The sequence below is a fragment of the Podarcis pityusensis genome (genome assembly GCF_964106645.2).
Source record: "Podarcis pityusensis genome assembly, chromosome: 11".
Lineage (NCBI taxonomy): Eukaryota > Metazoa > Chordata > Lepidosauria > Squamata > Lacertidae > Podarcis > Podarcis pityusensis.
In genome coordinates, this window is record NC_138036.1 from 33,994,817 (window position 1) to 34,011,927 (window position 17,111).

Here is a 17,111-nt window from a genome sequence, read left to right on the forward strand (position 1 = left end):
GCACATTGCTTAAGGCACATGACGAAATATCCATCTGAGAAAAATTAGCATACTGCATCCTGGCCAAAACCTTCTCTGGAAACCACCTGGGTTTTTTTTACACAAGTACAAAAGATTCTTCTTCTTTGTCTGCTGCTATGATCTGTATTTTCCACATCCAGTTTAATTCTTAACATCTTCATTTGTGTATTGCTTTGCATACGCACACACAAATAAACAAACAGGGAAAAAGAGAGAGACTTGCAACATGTCATGCTGCATCCTACATTTACAGTATCTGATACTCCCAAATTCCTGCATCGCATGACATTCTATACCTAACAACTCTAAGAGATAAAGTTATAGACACTTCTGGTTTTGCAGCCAGCAAAAAGCCCTGCTTTATCTCACCGTCACTGCATCTCCTTATGCTCCGGCTTCAGAATATGAGAGAGTGACAGATAGATAACGAAAGCAGCAGCAGGATGAGGATTTGCTAACTTCTTACATCTGCTTGGAATGCCCAGTCACTGGGAGCCACAAACAGATACACTCGCAACTCTGAGCTAGAGTCCACAAAGGAACAGTAGCAGAGAAAATAAGAATTAGTAAGCACAATGTTGCGTTTCAGCGAATTCCTTGTTGCAGCAGCACTCTGACGGGAATGGCTGCAAGGGGGAATGCTGTATGTTTCAGAGGTTTAGCAGTACGATGCAGGCTGCCATCCCATGTGAGCCCCAATGAGGGCAGTGAGACAAGCCTCCACATAAAAATGCGTAGTATTGTATTGCCAATCTCCACTTAAGACAAAAGTAGACCAGTGATAAATCTGGCCTTCAGCTCATCTTCACGCTACAAGTTGTTGTTTTTATCAGATGCATCTATATGTGTAAATATTGTACCGCCTTAAAATAAAAATAAAAAATAATAATTTTCAGTTGCAAACCAACTGTTTTCAAGTTGAAATTACTTTTAGATAAATGCCTGGTGGGAATAAATATGTGCTTGGATGTTCTAGCCCAGTTTGTTGGTATTCTTCTTTCAGGCAACATAATAAAATCAAATGCAGATTCACAGCCATTCAGTCAGCACAGTAAATATTAACAGTTCCAGAAATGGGACATTTACTACCATTTACTCCCCACTGCATGAACTGCTCACCACTGTATGTGTACATAGGAACATGAAAAAGCAACCTTATATTTGGCGGTTTTCAACTAAGTTTTATTCAAAGTAGACCCATTGAAATTAATAGAGATAACTTAGGAATGTTCATTAATTTCCATGGATGTACTCTGAATATAACTTAGTTGGTTGACACTGATTGCCAGCAGCTCTTTCAACTTTCAGGCAAGGAGTCTTTCACAGCCTTAGCAGGAGATGCTGAGGACTGAAGCTGGGACCTTCTGGATACAGAGCAGATGATCTAACATGGAGTTACAGCCCTTTCCCCAAGTATTATGGTACTGCAGTAGACTGGCTATTCTATTACTGCGATTTCCCTAAATTACAGGCGGCAATCTGAAATGGGTTGCAGGGTTTAAAGCTTCACACAGCACGTGCCCAGAGGTCTCAGCTACAATTTTTTTCACAGCAGTAGGACCAGGGATGACTCTTAAGAACACCCATTAAAACAAAGTCCCAAAGTTTCACACCTTCCATATCTTGCCTGCCCAAAACCCATTCACTGCTACTACTATTGCAAACTCAGGCCACCAGTTCTCACTCATCTTGGTCTAAGCAACACCAAAGCTTCCCATTCCTCACCTTCTCAGCTCTTTCTCAAGGTTAGCACATTCCCTTGCAAATCCTCACAAACCCAAAGACCTGTGTCCCTCACCAATCCTGCCAACATAAGCACCCATGCCACTGTCAGCCTTCTACATCCTTCACTATTCATTGCAAATTCTGACTTTAGTAAAGCACACACTCCTTTTTCTATGACTGTGTTCCAATTAGATTCAATCTGGATGAGGCTGAAGCAGAGGTACACACTAGCACCCACTGGGCTGCTTTGTATAGATTGTCTTAGGAGTGCTATGGGTTGTATTCATGAGCCTGTGAAGGCCCCCCAGGCCTTATGCTTGTTAGCTCCATCCTAAACGAAAAATCATTCAGTTGATTCCTTCAGTAGATCTCACTACACAATTGTTCCATTGGGTTATTTCATTAAGAAACAAAGCAATGCAGTGACCAGCATATTTTGATAGTGACCTAAACCTCCATACTGTGGAAAAGCACAAATATAGGTATTTCCACTGCAAGAGGCCCGATTTAATGGGGTTTCTGGTGTGGATGTTAGTGAGTAGGGGGTGGGTTCTGAGCTTGTATAATCACATAATTGCACAAGTTGTCCTCCTCACAGCTGAGAAGGAGAGGGGCAGCTGATAAGCTATTTTGATCATTGCATTACTTCAAAATGCAACTACTGGCTAGTTTGAGTCAGCATTATTATAGCTAAAGGTAAAGGGACCCATGACCATTAGGTCCAGTCGTGGCCGACTCTGGGGTTGAGGTACTCATCTCACTTTATTGGCCGAGGGAGCTGGCATACAGCTTCTGGGTCATGTGGCCACCATGATTAAGCCGCTTCTGGACAACCAGAGAAGCGCATGGAAACGCCGTTTACCTTCCTGCCGGAGTGGTACCTATTTATCTACTTGCACTTTGACGTGCTTTCGAACTGCTAGGTTGGCAGAAGCTGGGACCGAGCAACGGGAGCTCACCCCATTGCGGGGATTCAAACCGCCAACCTTCTGATTGTCAAGTCCTAGGCTCTGTGGTTTAACCCACAGCGTCACTCATGTCCCTTCAGCATTATTATAGTGGTACCACAATCCTCCCCACCTCATATTGTGCCTTTTGACTGTCCCGTTCTATCCCCAAACTCTCATTTTTGCCCCAATAACTCAAGAAAAATGATCTTCTGTCATTCTCATCCAATAGCCTCTTGTGACACATTTCACATATATTTTGAATATCTATTTAAGGTAATTACAAAAACACAGGAAAACATAACTCCTGCGGTCAAAGTCAGCAAGCCCTCCATCGTAATTTACCATTGCAAAATCACCATTTAAATATACTAGGTGAGACATTATATACATATCTTAGCTTGCAATCAGAGAGCAAATTTATATTTCAGTGCTGAAGGCTAACTAAAAAGCCCCCCAACTTCACGCAGCAATAAGTTCTGCAGCAGACCACTTTAGGGTGGCATGGGACTCTTCTGAAACAAAAAAGCTATGCAAAGTCTGCAGTCCATAAAGCATACAGGTCAGCCATTCAAAATAATGAAAGGTACAGTTTAAAGAAGTTTGGCAAAGGTTTCTTGCATTCAACAAAACTCAAAAGACAGAATCAAAATTGAAAATTTGCTTCAAAATACTTCAAATTTCTGTTGTTGAGAAATAATTGACAAATAAAGTAATTGTTCATTGGGAACAATTGCTAAGAAATTTTCTCCTGCTGGACTGATCCCACTAAGTTGATGGCCTCATGGCATCAATTCCACATATATGTTAAAGTACTTTAGTAGTTGCACATTCAATCACTTCTTTAAAAATGTCGGGTTTCCAGCGACTAATTAGTGCTCTCCCTTTAAAATACAATATTAAATTATCTTCCACTGTCGGCACTGCCATGCTTTTAAATTTAATCACAGTATCCATGATCTGATATCACTAGGTTACAAAATTCTTTTTAAACAAAATGTTTACACTTTAAGCAGTTTTAATGAAATACTGTTTCATTCTCTTTGGTAGTTAATGAGTCTATCAGGTTACCGTACCTCATTAACATTAACGATCATATTACTGTGATGTGAATTTATACATAAATGTATTTTTGGTTAAGTTCAATAGCTACATGCTACGGTAGTGGCAAGGATGGATATTCTAGTCTGCATTTTAAGCTGTGTGATGTACAGAATGTCTAAGGCTCCTATGACCATTCCAGTTCGCATTTTGAACACTGTAAACTGGGGTTGACAACTTCTTTTGCCGTGGACAGCAAAATCACTGCAAGTAATGTGTGTCAGTTCTTTTTTTCCAGACAAGCATGTACAATGTGACCGAAAACTGCTACAAAATACCTTTCAATCAAAACAAACACTTAAAAAAATATTAGTGATAACAGTATCCTGTTATTATTTATTTATTATTTATTTATTTAGTTATTTATTTAGTTATTTATTAATTAAATTTAATCTGCTCGTTACTTTTGAAGCAATTTTTGAGGGGGGGAAACCCTGAAATGGTTAAGGGAAACTGCTAAACCAGATTCATCTGGCTCTCCCTCCTCACTGGTCTAGCTTGCCTAACCCCTTAAAACCAAATGCACTGGTGTCTCCTTTATAAAAGGAGAGTATTTTGTTGAAAATTTGTTTTATTAGCTACAACCCACCTGCAAATTTCTCTGTACCAAAGGTAATGAGAAAGGAATATGGAATTGGAGCAATAAAATCAAAGAGATGAAAAATTTATTTTGGAAATAATCATCCCCGATCTTCTTGGCATTATCTAGCCAAACAAAGTAACATATCCATAGTGGGATTCCAAGCATGTTTTAGCCCGAAGTAACAACCACAAGTTCAATGGGACTTACTTCATAGTAAATTGTGCTTAGGGCTTCAGAATTAAACCCACTGTTTGGCCCCGGAGGTTCTCCACCACCAGAAGCAAAAACGTTGTCATTCTGGGAGTCCACAGTGTTAACATGGACACGAAGACTTGGCCTCCTAAAATGTGGTTTAGGGTAGCAAAACCAAAGGAGAAACAGGACCACCCAAATCCTCGCTCTGATGTGACTGTTTAGACCACATTGGGCTTCCTTTTTAAATCAGGAAGTTCTCTTGCTGTCACCAATTGTGCAGGAACAACTTTGTCCATTTCACTATCCGGAACAAAAATCTGCTTTTCATCAAAACTGAAGCAGTTATTGCAGTTGCATTGTCTTTAACTGCACTGATAGTTTATATTTTCAGACAATTAAAATTAAGAAAACATTCACAATAGCTACATGATTTCACTGTTAAAAGGCAACATTTCCTAAGGATTGTTTGATCTGCTAACTTTGCTTCTATAGAAGTTGTCTCTAAGCAATTAGCCCTCTCAGCCCTTTGTACAAAGTCTTCCCTCTTTAAACAGGTATTGATTGAATATTTAAAAGCAAATACTGCAGTTTAACCCAGGCAATAGTTGCATACCGCAAGCGGCACTCATCCTGCTACGTTTACAAACTCAGCCACTGTCTTTAACTGAGTTTATCTCACTCTACATCTCTGGCTTAAAGTACTAAAAGATAAAAAATTAAAACATATATTAGATAGATTCCTAGGCCAGCATTTAAATTTAGCATTGACTTCAATCACATTGCAAATAATAGGGTCAACTGAATGCTGTCAGCAATCAGCATTAAACACTGGTAATATTAGCCCCTCTATGCCCCACTGAGAAATAAAGCAACATTTCACATATAACTATCTTTTCTTTTTGTTATCTTTTTTATCCACAGAGGAGGGAGCACACATTTAACTCATTCCCTGATCACATTTTTTTCCATTTCAAATCACTGTCCAAGTGTCATTTTCTCTAAAAGGTTTGCTTCAAAGTGTTAGTTTAATCACACTCTGAACTTCATTGTTTCGCTTGCTGTAAATTTTCCCCTCCCAAAGTAATTTTTTGTTGTTGTTGTTGTTGTCAAAATAAGCATTGAGGCATAGCGAAGTGAGTGAGCATGTAACATATAGTTTACTCTTTATATTCTGGCATGCCCACATAGCTGCGTCTGCCAAAGCAACTGTTTATTCTAAAGGTAGCGTCAATTCTTTTGTAACATCTCCACCACAAAGATTTTTTAAGAACAAGTTCCAGAGCTCAGAGCTCTACAGTGGTCTTAATTTATCAGATATAATCCGGGAATTGCTATAGACAGAACTTGCCTACATCAGCGGAGGGTGTAAGTCTGACATATCCAGAATGTCACCAGAGTACCAAGGCAGCACCACACATGGCTCTGTTGCCTACGAGAAAACTCTTTAGCTCTTTTTCATTAGGCAATTATTCCTTGCTGTTTGTCAGGACCTGCCAGGAATAGCACTGGGAACCTTCATTTCTGCATGGCTGCCCTGTGTGGTCTGCTACCCAACCTTCCTGGCAATAAAGGGCTCTCAGGTCCCAGACTTGTTCCTTAGATCCATGTTGGCCGTTGGGTCCTCCGGGACATGAAAGACTATGAAGGCTTCCTGTTTTGATTTCCTGAACAAGATCTTCCTTGCTCTGGTGTATTCCTGTGCATTCTTCAGCTCCAGTTCCCACTATGGTCTCTCTGAGATAACTCCTTGGCTCAGCTCCTAGTTCCCAGCCTCCTCTGACAGCTGACTCTGTTGTGACACTGTGATACAGTGGCGTCCAGCCTGTGGCCTATGCAGTCCCTTCCATTTCCTGTTCTTTACTCCCATCCTTGAAATCCCTCCTTGACAGTGATGTGACAGAACATGGGCACTGGCTTAAATCATTCTGGCATACCAAGATGTTCTCATTCATTCAGCACTGATGTCCTGAATTGCTATGATAGCTTTATGGACAGGGGGAACCTGTAGGAACTGGGGGAGAGGGTCAAGACTTATGGATATGAGAGATGGAGCTTAACTAAATCTCTTAACTGCAGCAGTAGTGAATTTTATTATTCCAATCCAGCCCACTTACTTTACTCTTAGTTGCAGAGCCGCTACTATGATCTCGTTTAGAAAGAAATTATACATTTGTCTTTAAGGACTCCCACCTGCCCCACTCCTTGCCACAATAGTTTACAATATCTTCTAGGCACACTTGCTTAGCAGGATTTCCCAATAAAATCCAGGTCCTTCTTTAATGTAATGTACGCAAGCATTAAAAGTTGCCTTCTGTTTTCCAGGAAAAAGAAAAGCATGTCTTTTCATGGGAAAGTTTGCAATCTGTTTTGCTTGTTTGCTTTCCTGGCTAAAGGGTGAAAACCTCTCATGTATTTTGACATTTCCAGCATGTACATATTTAACTAACCATTTGGGAATTGCCACAAATGCCTTACTAGGGAATGCTTCAACACAGTTTATCATATGCTATGCCATTTCCTGCTGGAAAGACAGGTGAGCCAAAAAGAGTGTAACACTCCCCCCCCCAAACCTACCCAGTTCTATAGCACTTTTCTGGAGTGTTCTGGAATACACACTCATGTGAACATGCATGTACACTTACTAATCTGTTGTCTACCGGGATGTTACGTTTCATGCATTCTTATACATTCAGTACAGCTTGCAGTATACCCCCTCCCCTGAAGAAAAGACATTTCCAGGTGCAATCATGTGCACAATCAATCTATTTAAATTCCACTGGCTCCAGAGAAATTTAAACAGCCTAACTATGTGCAGGATTGCAGCCAAAGTATCCTGTGGCACCTGAGCAACTGATAAATAGTAGCCCATGAGCTCACATCAAGAGCCTAATTCATTAGATGCCTTTGTTAAAACCACTTAACTTGATAGTAAGAATCTGTAAGGTGACAAATGAGCCATAGTCCCATCACAAATGACATGAATAAGTGGCAGATTCCAGAATTGTTCTTTTTCTACTGCACAGACATTTGAAATACAGCTAATTGTGTGGCAGCATTTTAGCCTAAAGATTTGCCACACTTGATAAAAAATAATAATAACAAATTTCAGCATGTCAGCAAGAACTACACACCCAGAAAATTGTTTTAATTAATAGTTATATGAAATTGAGTGTATATTAACACACATCTTCAGCTGTGGGTTGTAGTGGGGGGGGGAACCAGTTTCTTTCAGATGCTTTTAGTCTATAGTGTAAATTCTAGACAGAATGAGGCTAAGTGTCTTATCACCTCTGTATTTGCAGTCTAGGCCATAAACCACATTTATGGCACCTTATGACATCTTGGGCTTGTGTCAGAAAGAAAATACATTTCATTGCTGAGGATGTTCATATCCCAATACTTTCTCCAAAAGTTGAGATTTGTGAAAAATGGTTTAAAGCCACCTAAACAGACTTTCACGATTACATACACACACACAACAAAAACACAGCTGGTGACCCATAAAAGACCATCTCACAACTTTTTGTTATAACAATAAGAAAAAGTTGATAAATTCTGATAAGTAAGTTTCTCCCTTCCTAATACACCCCACTACTGCTAGATGATATTCACTTCATTAAGTTATTCAGAATCCATTGCGACCACACAAAACATGGGAAAACTAAGAGATTTTTGTTTGGTGGCTCAGCCCCCACTGAAAATAATCACTACCAGAGATATTTACAGATTGAAATCATAATCTGTACGCTGAAAATGCTGCTTACAAACACAGACATATCCAGATTTTATAAAAACATGTAACACAAACACAAACCAGAGCAGTTGTGAGCTTCCACTCTATTCTTGACACTTGAGAGTAAGTTGAAAGAATACATTTAATTTCCAGCAGCATCTACACATTCTGTTATTAAACTTTATTATTAATAATGCTTCATGAAGTATAACAACGTGCCTTAAAACAGTTTCTTGCCACTTAAACTTCTACTTGATAGTGCTATGAAATGCTCAGGGTAGGTTAAACGCTCTGTTACACTGTTTATATATTTTCGCAGCCTCAAAGTAAGACGGCAATCTTGCCACTGTTCGTTTTCAATGCTTACACACTCCAGTCCACAATCTAGTTAAACCAGAGTGCTTTGATTTAAGTTGACTGGCACCCTGGTCCTAACACATCATTTAAAAACAAATCCCACTAGTTTTGAAGAGCTTTATTTCCAAGTAAACATGCTTAGGGACATAGCTTTGGGTGAGTCCTTTCTCTCTAGTGACTGGCTCTTCATCTCTATAAGCATTTATTTTAAGCCCCACTGATTTCAGTGGAACTTACTTCTGAGTAAGTGTGCTTAGGATCACAGTCCAAATCTGCTTATGAACATGTACTACACCTTAACAAAGCAATGAATCCTACAAATAAGGTCATGTGAAATGAAAAGGTGGGGGCAGGGAGGATGAGGGAAAGAGAGACACACATAGGAAATGAAATTTCCTATATGACAAATAGGGGAAAATCTATAGCTAAATGAGTGTTACCCATTTTAATTATTCTTTTTTTAATTCTAAAAATACAAACCATCACTAAAAAACAATTAAGCATATCAGTATTAATTTAAGAGATCACCTTTACCTCTGCCAAAGGCAATGGAATGGAATTTTTACATTTATGGCTAACTCATTGGGGTCACACTGTGTAAGACACTGAGAGGTATCCATTGGGTTTTATCAGGTTTTAATAAAAGGGGAGAAACTAGACAATTAGTCAGCCAGAACGTTCAGTGCTTCCAAAGTTTAGTTCAAAAAATATTAGTTAACCCTCCAGAGATGCAAATACAAAAAACACAACTGAGTATTCCATTCTAAAAGATAGCCAAAAGCTTCCGGGAGTTAGAGAGTTTAAAAGCCTTGCACACATAAAAAAATAAATAAATTATAAACTGAGGCAAATAGCTGCCATCCTGAAATTATTCAATAGCAATCTCCATGATTCCAACAGAAATCCTCCAAAATAAACTTGTTAGAGGATTCGCTGTGCCTTTACGTTGCATTTTGCTATAGAGGTACAGTAAGAAATAGGTGTAGTCTTTGACTTTCTGAATGATTACTTGGGAAGAAGGTTCATATAACCAGGTAGTGCATTTACATAAAACTTTAAGGTTCTATAGTAATTGCACAGCCACTGAGCTCTCAAAGCATTAGAATACCATTAAGCTGCAATTTTTGAATGATCACATTGCAATCCCCCCTCCAATTTTTTTAAAAAAAATGATTTCCCCATGCTTCCAATTGCACTTAACAATGACTAAGCAATCATGCTATAGTAGCCCTTATGTAATAAATAACCAATTGAAAATGAAGTGTGCCTTGCCACGCAGCAGCAATCAGCTTTTATCTCTGTCCAATCAAGTTGACATCTGAACTGCCTAATCCTCCTTTTGTAAGGCACATAAGACTTTGTTGTCACTGTTGGTTTTGTGAATTGTCTCTATAAGCTGCTCTGATTTCCTAAAGATGACAAATCCCAGCGAACAGCCAAGCTCTACTGCACTGCAGTCAATGCGACAGTTGAGATTAAGGTACAGAACTGAAGATACTGGGATTTAATCACCTGTCCGCATGTAACATATTGACCGTCAGCTCTCAGGAGATTAACTTAAATCTGTTCAGAGCAGCAAACCAATTACTATATTCAAAAAGCAAGGGAATGTGCCTGAATATCTGCAGATTTCACTTGCAACTTCTGCAGTCTGCGTCAACTAGTTCTAAAGTATATATGTTGTACTTTACAAACATAAATGTGGCAGACCTATGCCATCAGTCATTTAAAGCCACAACTTGCTACACTTCAGTTAGTTAACAAACTTTTTAGCAAGTTGTATACTTTTTCTGAATTCCATTTATAACATTTAACTTGCCGGGTAGCTAGGAACGTACATTTACATAAAACTTGAATTTAACATGGGGAAAGAACCCACATTACACAAAATACAACATGATGTGTAGAAATGATGAAGATACTATTTTTATTTCCATGAATAGAACTTTGTGAACCTCATATAGAAATAATCAGAGAGTTTAAAACCACTCAAATCCATGTTATTCTAATTTTGGTTAGGCTACATAGCTAAGAAGTTGGTCTATGTCCAACAGGTTAAAGTCTGAAAGTTATTAAAGTGATCATTCTCTCTGGCATCTGACATGAAATCATGACTTGCTGAAAACATTTAAAAGGCTGCTTGTCTTGTAGAGATAGTATGCCCTTGATTAGTGTGTCAAACTTCTGAAAAATTTACTTCTTAGAAATAAGACATTTTAAAAGCAAAATAATTGTGAACAAATTCTATTAAATACAACAACACTGGCAAATAACTTTCCTTTAGAAGCAAGTTCCATATATTTCAACAGAACTTACAACTTAGTAAATGCGTTTTGGAGTGCGGTGTTACCCATTTTTATCCACGTAATAAATGGAAAATATAGAACTTAATTAGCTTTCAGTTCAGAACTGGTAGGAATATTTCTGTCCTCTTAAGAGTTACTTAATATTTTGAAATCACAGGACAAAAATATTTTACATCTTTGAATATAAGCTTTAGGTATATAAATGTATATAGTTTAGGTATATTAAGACAGGTACCTGCTTACATGATGGTTTATGAAAAGTCAGCCATCTGCTCTATGATCATAAGAATTTATCAACAAGCAAGTTATTTGCCTACAACTTCTTTTCCAAGTAAACATCCTTACCATGAGGGTACTACATTGTCATTATTACACACATTAAGGATTCCAGAACAGGCAACCCAAACAAGTAACTTTAACTGCATTCTGTACAATGATATTTGTAATGCAACCCCAGGTACACATTTCTGAGACAACCTCGCTATAGGTGCAGTGTTTATAATTTAGCACACTTTAGAGAAAAGCAAAACTCATATATTCCAACTATATGCAGTTATCAGCAAGGATAAAATGGCTATCTAATCATTTATGTCATATTTGGAACCTGTCAAAAAGAGATTTCTTTCTGCTTATCAGCTTCATTTTACTCATTCCTATGAGTTGTCTATTGTCACCCAAGCAGTTTTGTGAAATCTAACTCATAGAAAGATGTGCAGGATCAAATCATAGAACTGCCCCCCAAAAAACTAATATCAAAACATACAATAACAATTCATATATGTATGTTTTGCTAGATTGCAGGCAATGCTTTCCAGATCTTGAGGATTTTAGCTAGTGAAATATATTCCCGTGCTTCCAGTGGCACTGAGTAATCTTGTATAATATTAAGAATAGATACAATGCGCACTGAAGCATAGGGGGGACATATAAATGCTTCAAAAGATGCTCATTTTATTGACTATAACTTCCTTAAAACATAAGTAACACATTATGATAAAAGATTCCTTGAACCTTATTTAGGACTGAAGTAGCATCCTGAAATTACTCTGTAAAAAATAGGTCTTGGTTCACAGGTGATTATATTCCTATGCCCTGCCTCTATTATGCCTTAGGGTTTGGCATTATTATATTACATATAAATATGTATACTCTATAACGACAATGCCACTGCTAAGTGCCACTGGGAAAGGGGGGGGGGGAAACAGGCTTCACATATCTGTCTAATGTAATTGGCCAACTGGACACTTTTATATCCTCTAGTAAAGCAAATGTAAGGTACTGATATATATTTAAGACAATGGCCTTCATGTTTCATTTTATATATGCTACTAAAAAGCATTTTGTCTTGAGCTAGGAATCTATAGACCACCACTGAAATATTGGCTGAATGCCCTTCTTCCGCTTAATCATTTAAAAACAGTAGCAGGTATGAGGTGCGTACCATAAGCATTTAATTCTAAAAGACCTATCTTGGTTACTCTAAAGATGAGACACTACAAGCTTGGCCAGCTACGTAAATATGAAAACAACAAGTTCTACAGTTCAGACAAACAGCATTATTAAAGTAACACTATTCTCACATGATCTCCCAAGTCAAGTCTATTGAGCTACTCCAAAATATAACTATTTTCAAATAATGAAACACTATCTTCTATAGATTTCCCTTCCTTCTCCACACAAAACTAAAACCGGGTGAAAATTAGATAAATAATGAAGTTAGACAGCTTGCCAGGGAGCAATCTAGCTTTGCTTAACTTACAGCTAAAGTTGGAAAGGCTGGAGAGAGAGAGAGAGAGAGAGAGAGAGAGAGAGAGAGACCTTTCCCCATTCGGATCTCCCAGATTCCCCCATCTCAAAGCAAAGTGTGCAAATGAAAAAGATGCTCTGGGAGGGATGCTGTGTCGAAAACCGAGGCATTAAAACAAAAGTGACGTGCTGCACACAGCCGAGTTGAAAAGGCCATTTGCACTTATGCCAGCTTATTTCTTCACTGCACTGTTTGATAACTCGCAGGGCAAGTACTCCAAGGTCAGACAAACAAACCTGAGTGCACTTCACAATATCAAAACACACCAGTGACGTGAACTAACTTCATGAAAGTTTAAATACTCATGCAGCTGATGGAGGATGGGGAGGGGAGGGGGAAGAGAAGAGACACAATTTCTCTACAACTTTTAACTATGTTGGGTTTGAGTGCAAAGTTACTCTAAAGCCACCCGATTACGCTATGTCTGCGCCACGCACGTTCCCAGTACATTCTAAGCCTCCTGCCATACAAAACATTGCAATGCCTCCACGAGGGGCTGAAGGAGCAAGTCTATGCTACTTCGCGATGAAATCGCACGTGTACTTACATTGCAAAGGGCTGGATGATCAGGCTAGTCCTTGAGATATTTCCCCCTTCTTGGGAGCAACCGAGGGAGAAGAAGAGACAAGAGACCGAGGAGAGTGGTGGGGAGGAGGAGGAGGAGAAGGAAGCAGGGGTGGGGGGAGCCGTTAGTTCTTCCAGCCTTGTAAGATGTTCACCACCTGGTTCAACATGCAGCCTCCTTTAACCGCACATACGCGCGCGCGCAACGCACACGCGCGCACACACACAACCTTGCAAAGCAATCCAATGAGCAGCCAGCAGCTCTCTGGCGATGGTGGCGGCGTATGTGTGTGTGTATCTGAGGATTCAGGAGGCGAAAGTGCCCGTGCTGCTGGCCGGATTAAAAGTAAGCAGGAATCGTCCTGAGAGCGTCTAGGAAGGAAGTGACAGGAGGCGAGTGGGGGAAAAGAACAGCTCACAGGCTTTGTAACATCACGGATGGAGGAGAGAGAGAGAGAGAGAGAGAGAGAGAGAGAGAGAGAGAGGCAGGGAAAGGAAGCTTCACAACTACACGCCCGGCGAAGCTTCTCTTGCTTGTGTCCTCCCTCCTCCTCCTCTCCTCCTCCTCCCTTCTTCTTCCTCCTCCTCTTCTTCTCCCCTCTCTCTCCCACAATCCCAAACGAATGACTCTCTCCTGCCGAGCTGGAGAAATAATCAGTTTCACTCTTGAAAAAAGGGGGCGGGATCACATCCCGAAAGCGTTTTAATAAAACAAACACAGTGAGAGTGAGGCGAGAGACCAGCTAGGAGTCTAGAAGGGGAGGAAGAGGCGATGGCAAAGCGCTCTCGCTCTCTCTTTCTCTCTCGCCCCTCTCTAGTCTCAACGAGATTGATAAATTACTCCACTACCCTACTTTAATTATGTATATGGTATGCAGAATAAATCACCCAACATCAGGCACCTCAATCAAGCACTTTTTAAATGATAATTGCATCTTGGCTGAATCAATCTTGCCATGCCTGACATTTTGCTAATTTTAGTTTTTTACCGGGGGGGGGGGGTAGGGAGAGCGCGCGCGCGCCTAATAGTGGGGGGGGGGGGCACGTCTTGGTTAGTGGATATGGGGAGTCGAAGGACTTGGTATATGCCACGGAACAAGCCTTGGTGACAATCCTTATTATTATTATTATTACTGTTATTATTATTCACGAGCAAAGCGATCGCGCGGCAGAGAGGCGGAGAACACCGCCCGGCAGATGCCGGCCCCCCTCCTGATCAGGTCTGTCTGTCCCCCAGAAGATATTGGACAGGGGCGGGTGGGGGCGAGGAGGAGAGCGCGCGCGAGATCGTGGTTGGAGTCGTCTGGGCCAGCGAAGTGGTCTCGGCCAGAGGCGACCCCGGCAGCTCCCCAGGCGCGCGTGGATTGGGAAGTTAAGAGGGAGGGAGGAAAGGGAGGGAAGGAAGGAAGGAAGGAGGGCGCCCGGAGGTCCCCAGCGGCAACACTTTTTTTTAAAACCGGTGGGTCGGTGGGCTGGCTGGCTGGCTGGGATAGATGTGGAGCCAGAAGGGCGAGGGGACGGAGCTGGGGTGGGGGAGCTGCTTAAATGCTTAGGAAGCGTGGCGTCTTCGTTTGCCCATTGAGGTCAATAAAGACAGATGAGGCTAAAGCAGGGAATCGACCGGCAGATAAACGCGAGGTGCGTGTCCGGATGGGCTCCGATCCGAGCCCTCCGGCTCAACGGGATAGCAGATCGGAGGAGCGGCGAGGCTCTCGGAGGAAGCAGCAGAGGGAGTCCCGCTTGCACTGCAAGGGAAAGTCCGCCGCTAGCGGCGGCAGCACCATCTCGTCGACATTGGAGGCGGCAGCGCTGGCTCCACGCTGCCCAGCCAGCCTAACTTTCCAACGTGCTCTGAAAACATTTCTCTGCCCGAAAGCCTTCGCCCAGCCGGGGTGGGAGGCGAGAGGCAGGCTGCTGTTGGCGTTTCGTTTCTTGCCGCGCGCTGACCTTTCCTCTGCCCCCCTCCTCCCTCCACCTCTGCTGCGCCTTCCTCGCGGACCCTCCGCTCCGCTCTCGCCAAAGTGGAGCAGCCCCACTTCCCAAACTCGGGCGGCTTTTCCGTCTCCCCGCGCCAGCGGGACTTCACTTACCCGGGACGTCTCCAAACAAACTGCACAGGAAACAGGCGCGCGGGCTCCGGGGGAAAAAGCGGGATGCTCCTACGATTTGGGGAGGGGGGGGGGAGCCAGATAAAACTCGCCAGGCTTTGCCAGTAGGGCAGCTGGGTCGGGGTGGCTGGAAGATAAAATAACGGTTCCTTCCCTTCCTTGCCGAGCCCAGGCGTGCTCGCTCGTCTGGCAGCAGCTCGCGTTCCCTGGTGCCCCGTCTGAACAGATCCTCACTTGGCCTTCGCAAACTCCGCTGTGCCAGCTCACCAGCTCAGCTCTGCGAGAGCATCGCCCGGGAAGAGCTTGAGAGCAACCTTGCCCCTTTGCCTGGAGACCGCAGCGCGGCCAAGAAGCGCTCCCTGGGCCCTAAAGTGGCCGCTCTCGGAAAGGGGACAGGCTGACTTGCTGACCTTCCTCCTTGTTTCTCTAGGGCGGTAGATCACTTGTGAAACTCCACGACGGTCTGCTTTCTGGATTCGTCGTAGTTTTGGCACTTGCCTTCTGATCTGTACATGGAGGGTTGTGTTTTCATTGCGGAGGGGGTGGGAATAGAGGAAGGGTGTTCATTGCGTTCAAATACAAAATAAAACATGACTTTTAAAGAGGTGATAAATTAAGGGCATGGAGCATATATTATTATTATTATTATTATTATTATTATTCCACCCATCTGTCTTGGTTGCCCCAGCCACTCTGGGCAGCTCCCAACAAAAAACAGTAAAAACACAATATAGCATCAAACACTAAGAAATTCCCTGTACAGGGCTGCCTTCAGATGTCTTTCAAAAATCACATAGCAGCTTATCTGTTTGACATCTGCTGGGAGGGTGTTCCGCAGGGCAAGAGTGACTACTGAAAAGGCCCTCTGCCTGGTTCCCTGCAGCCTCACCTCTCACCATGAATATTCACGTATATGAATATTGCTTAAACATTCACACCACTTCACAACCTGAAGAGGCCCCGAACACAGGAGACAATCCAGGTTAAATCCAAAATCAAGAGCAGGATAATCCTTTTAATTAAGACCAACTGAAATGTCACACAACAGAGAGCAAGCTTTGAAGTTCCACAGAATGCTTCTTCAGGCTGGATGTAAAGCAAAACAAAAAACAGAGTGTGGGCAAATGGAGAGATTTATTATTATTGTTATTTAGATACCCAAGACCATCTTTTTTCTTTCCTCCTCTCTTTTTCTACTTGTTGTTTAACAAGAGTGCTGGGGTACTTTGAATCTTGCTCAGTACATGGAGACATTTACATTTCTCCCACTCTGCATATCACCATATTGTTGACTTTTAGATTCCCCCAACCCCGTGAACCAATGCAGCCACTTGTATTTTTTTTTAAATGAAACATAAAAGTATATATTTAATTAAATATCCCTATTGCCAAAAGAAAAGGAAAAGGATTTGCACTTTGGAATTCAGTGGCTTTCTTTAAAAAGAAAAGGAATGGAAAGGTATCTAATTATTTATATGGAATAAGGGACTGAACTACTGTTCCCTGAAAGGGTGGCTGAGAAGCTGTTGGGTGGTGTGGACCTCCCTTTCTGCAGGCAGAGGCTTTCTGGGTGTGGGGCCAGGTTCTGCTGCTGTCAGAGTTTACCAGTAGTAACTCTGAAAGGAGCAAGGCCAGAAACAGGGTGTTCAGGAATGCTGGAGAGG

The 17,111-nt window shown here is 41.7% G+C and overlaps 1 protein-coding gene across 13 annotated transcripts in view; it reads right to left on the minus strand.

Moving 5' to 3' along the window:
* Positions 1-17,111, minus strand: part of MEF2C (myocyte enhancer factor 2C) — a 174,509-nt gene that overhangs the window by 139,187 nt on the left and 18,211 nt on the right. For 2 of the 13 annotated variants that reach the window (XM_080972856.1, XM_080972855.1), the window contains exon 1: positions 13,323-13,914. The exons of 9 other annotated variants lie outside the window; for them this stretch is intronic. The gene's annotated coding sequence lies outside the window, so the exon portion shown is untranslated. Of the gene's footprint in view, positions 1-12,727; positions 12,748-13,322; positions 13,915-15,429; positions 15,728-17,111 lie in introns of those variants that run through there. 2 more of the 13 variants (XM_080972858.1, XM_080972859.1) reach the window with 2 other exon arrangements.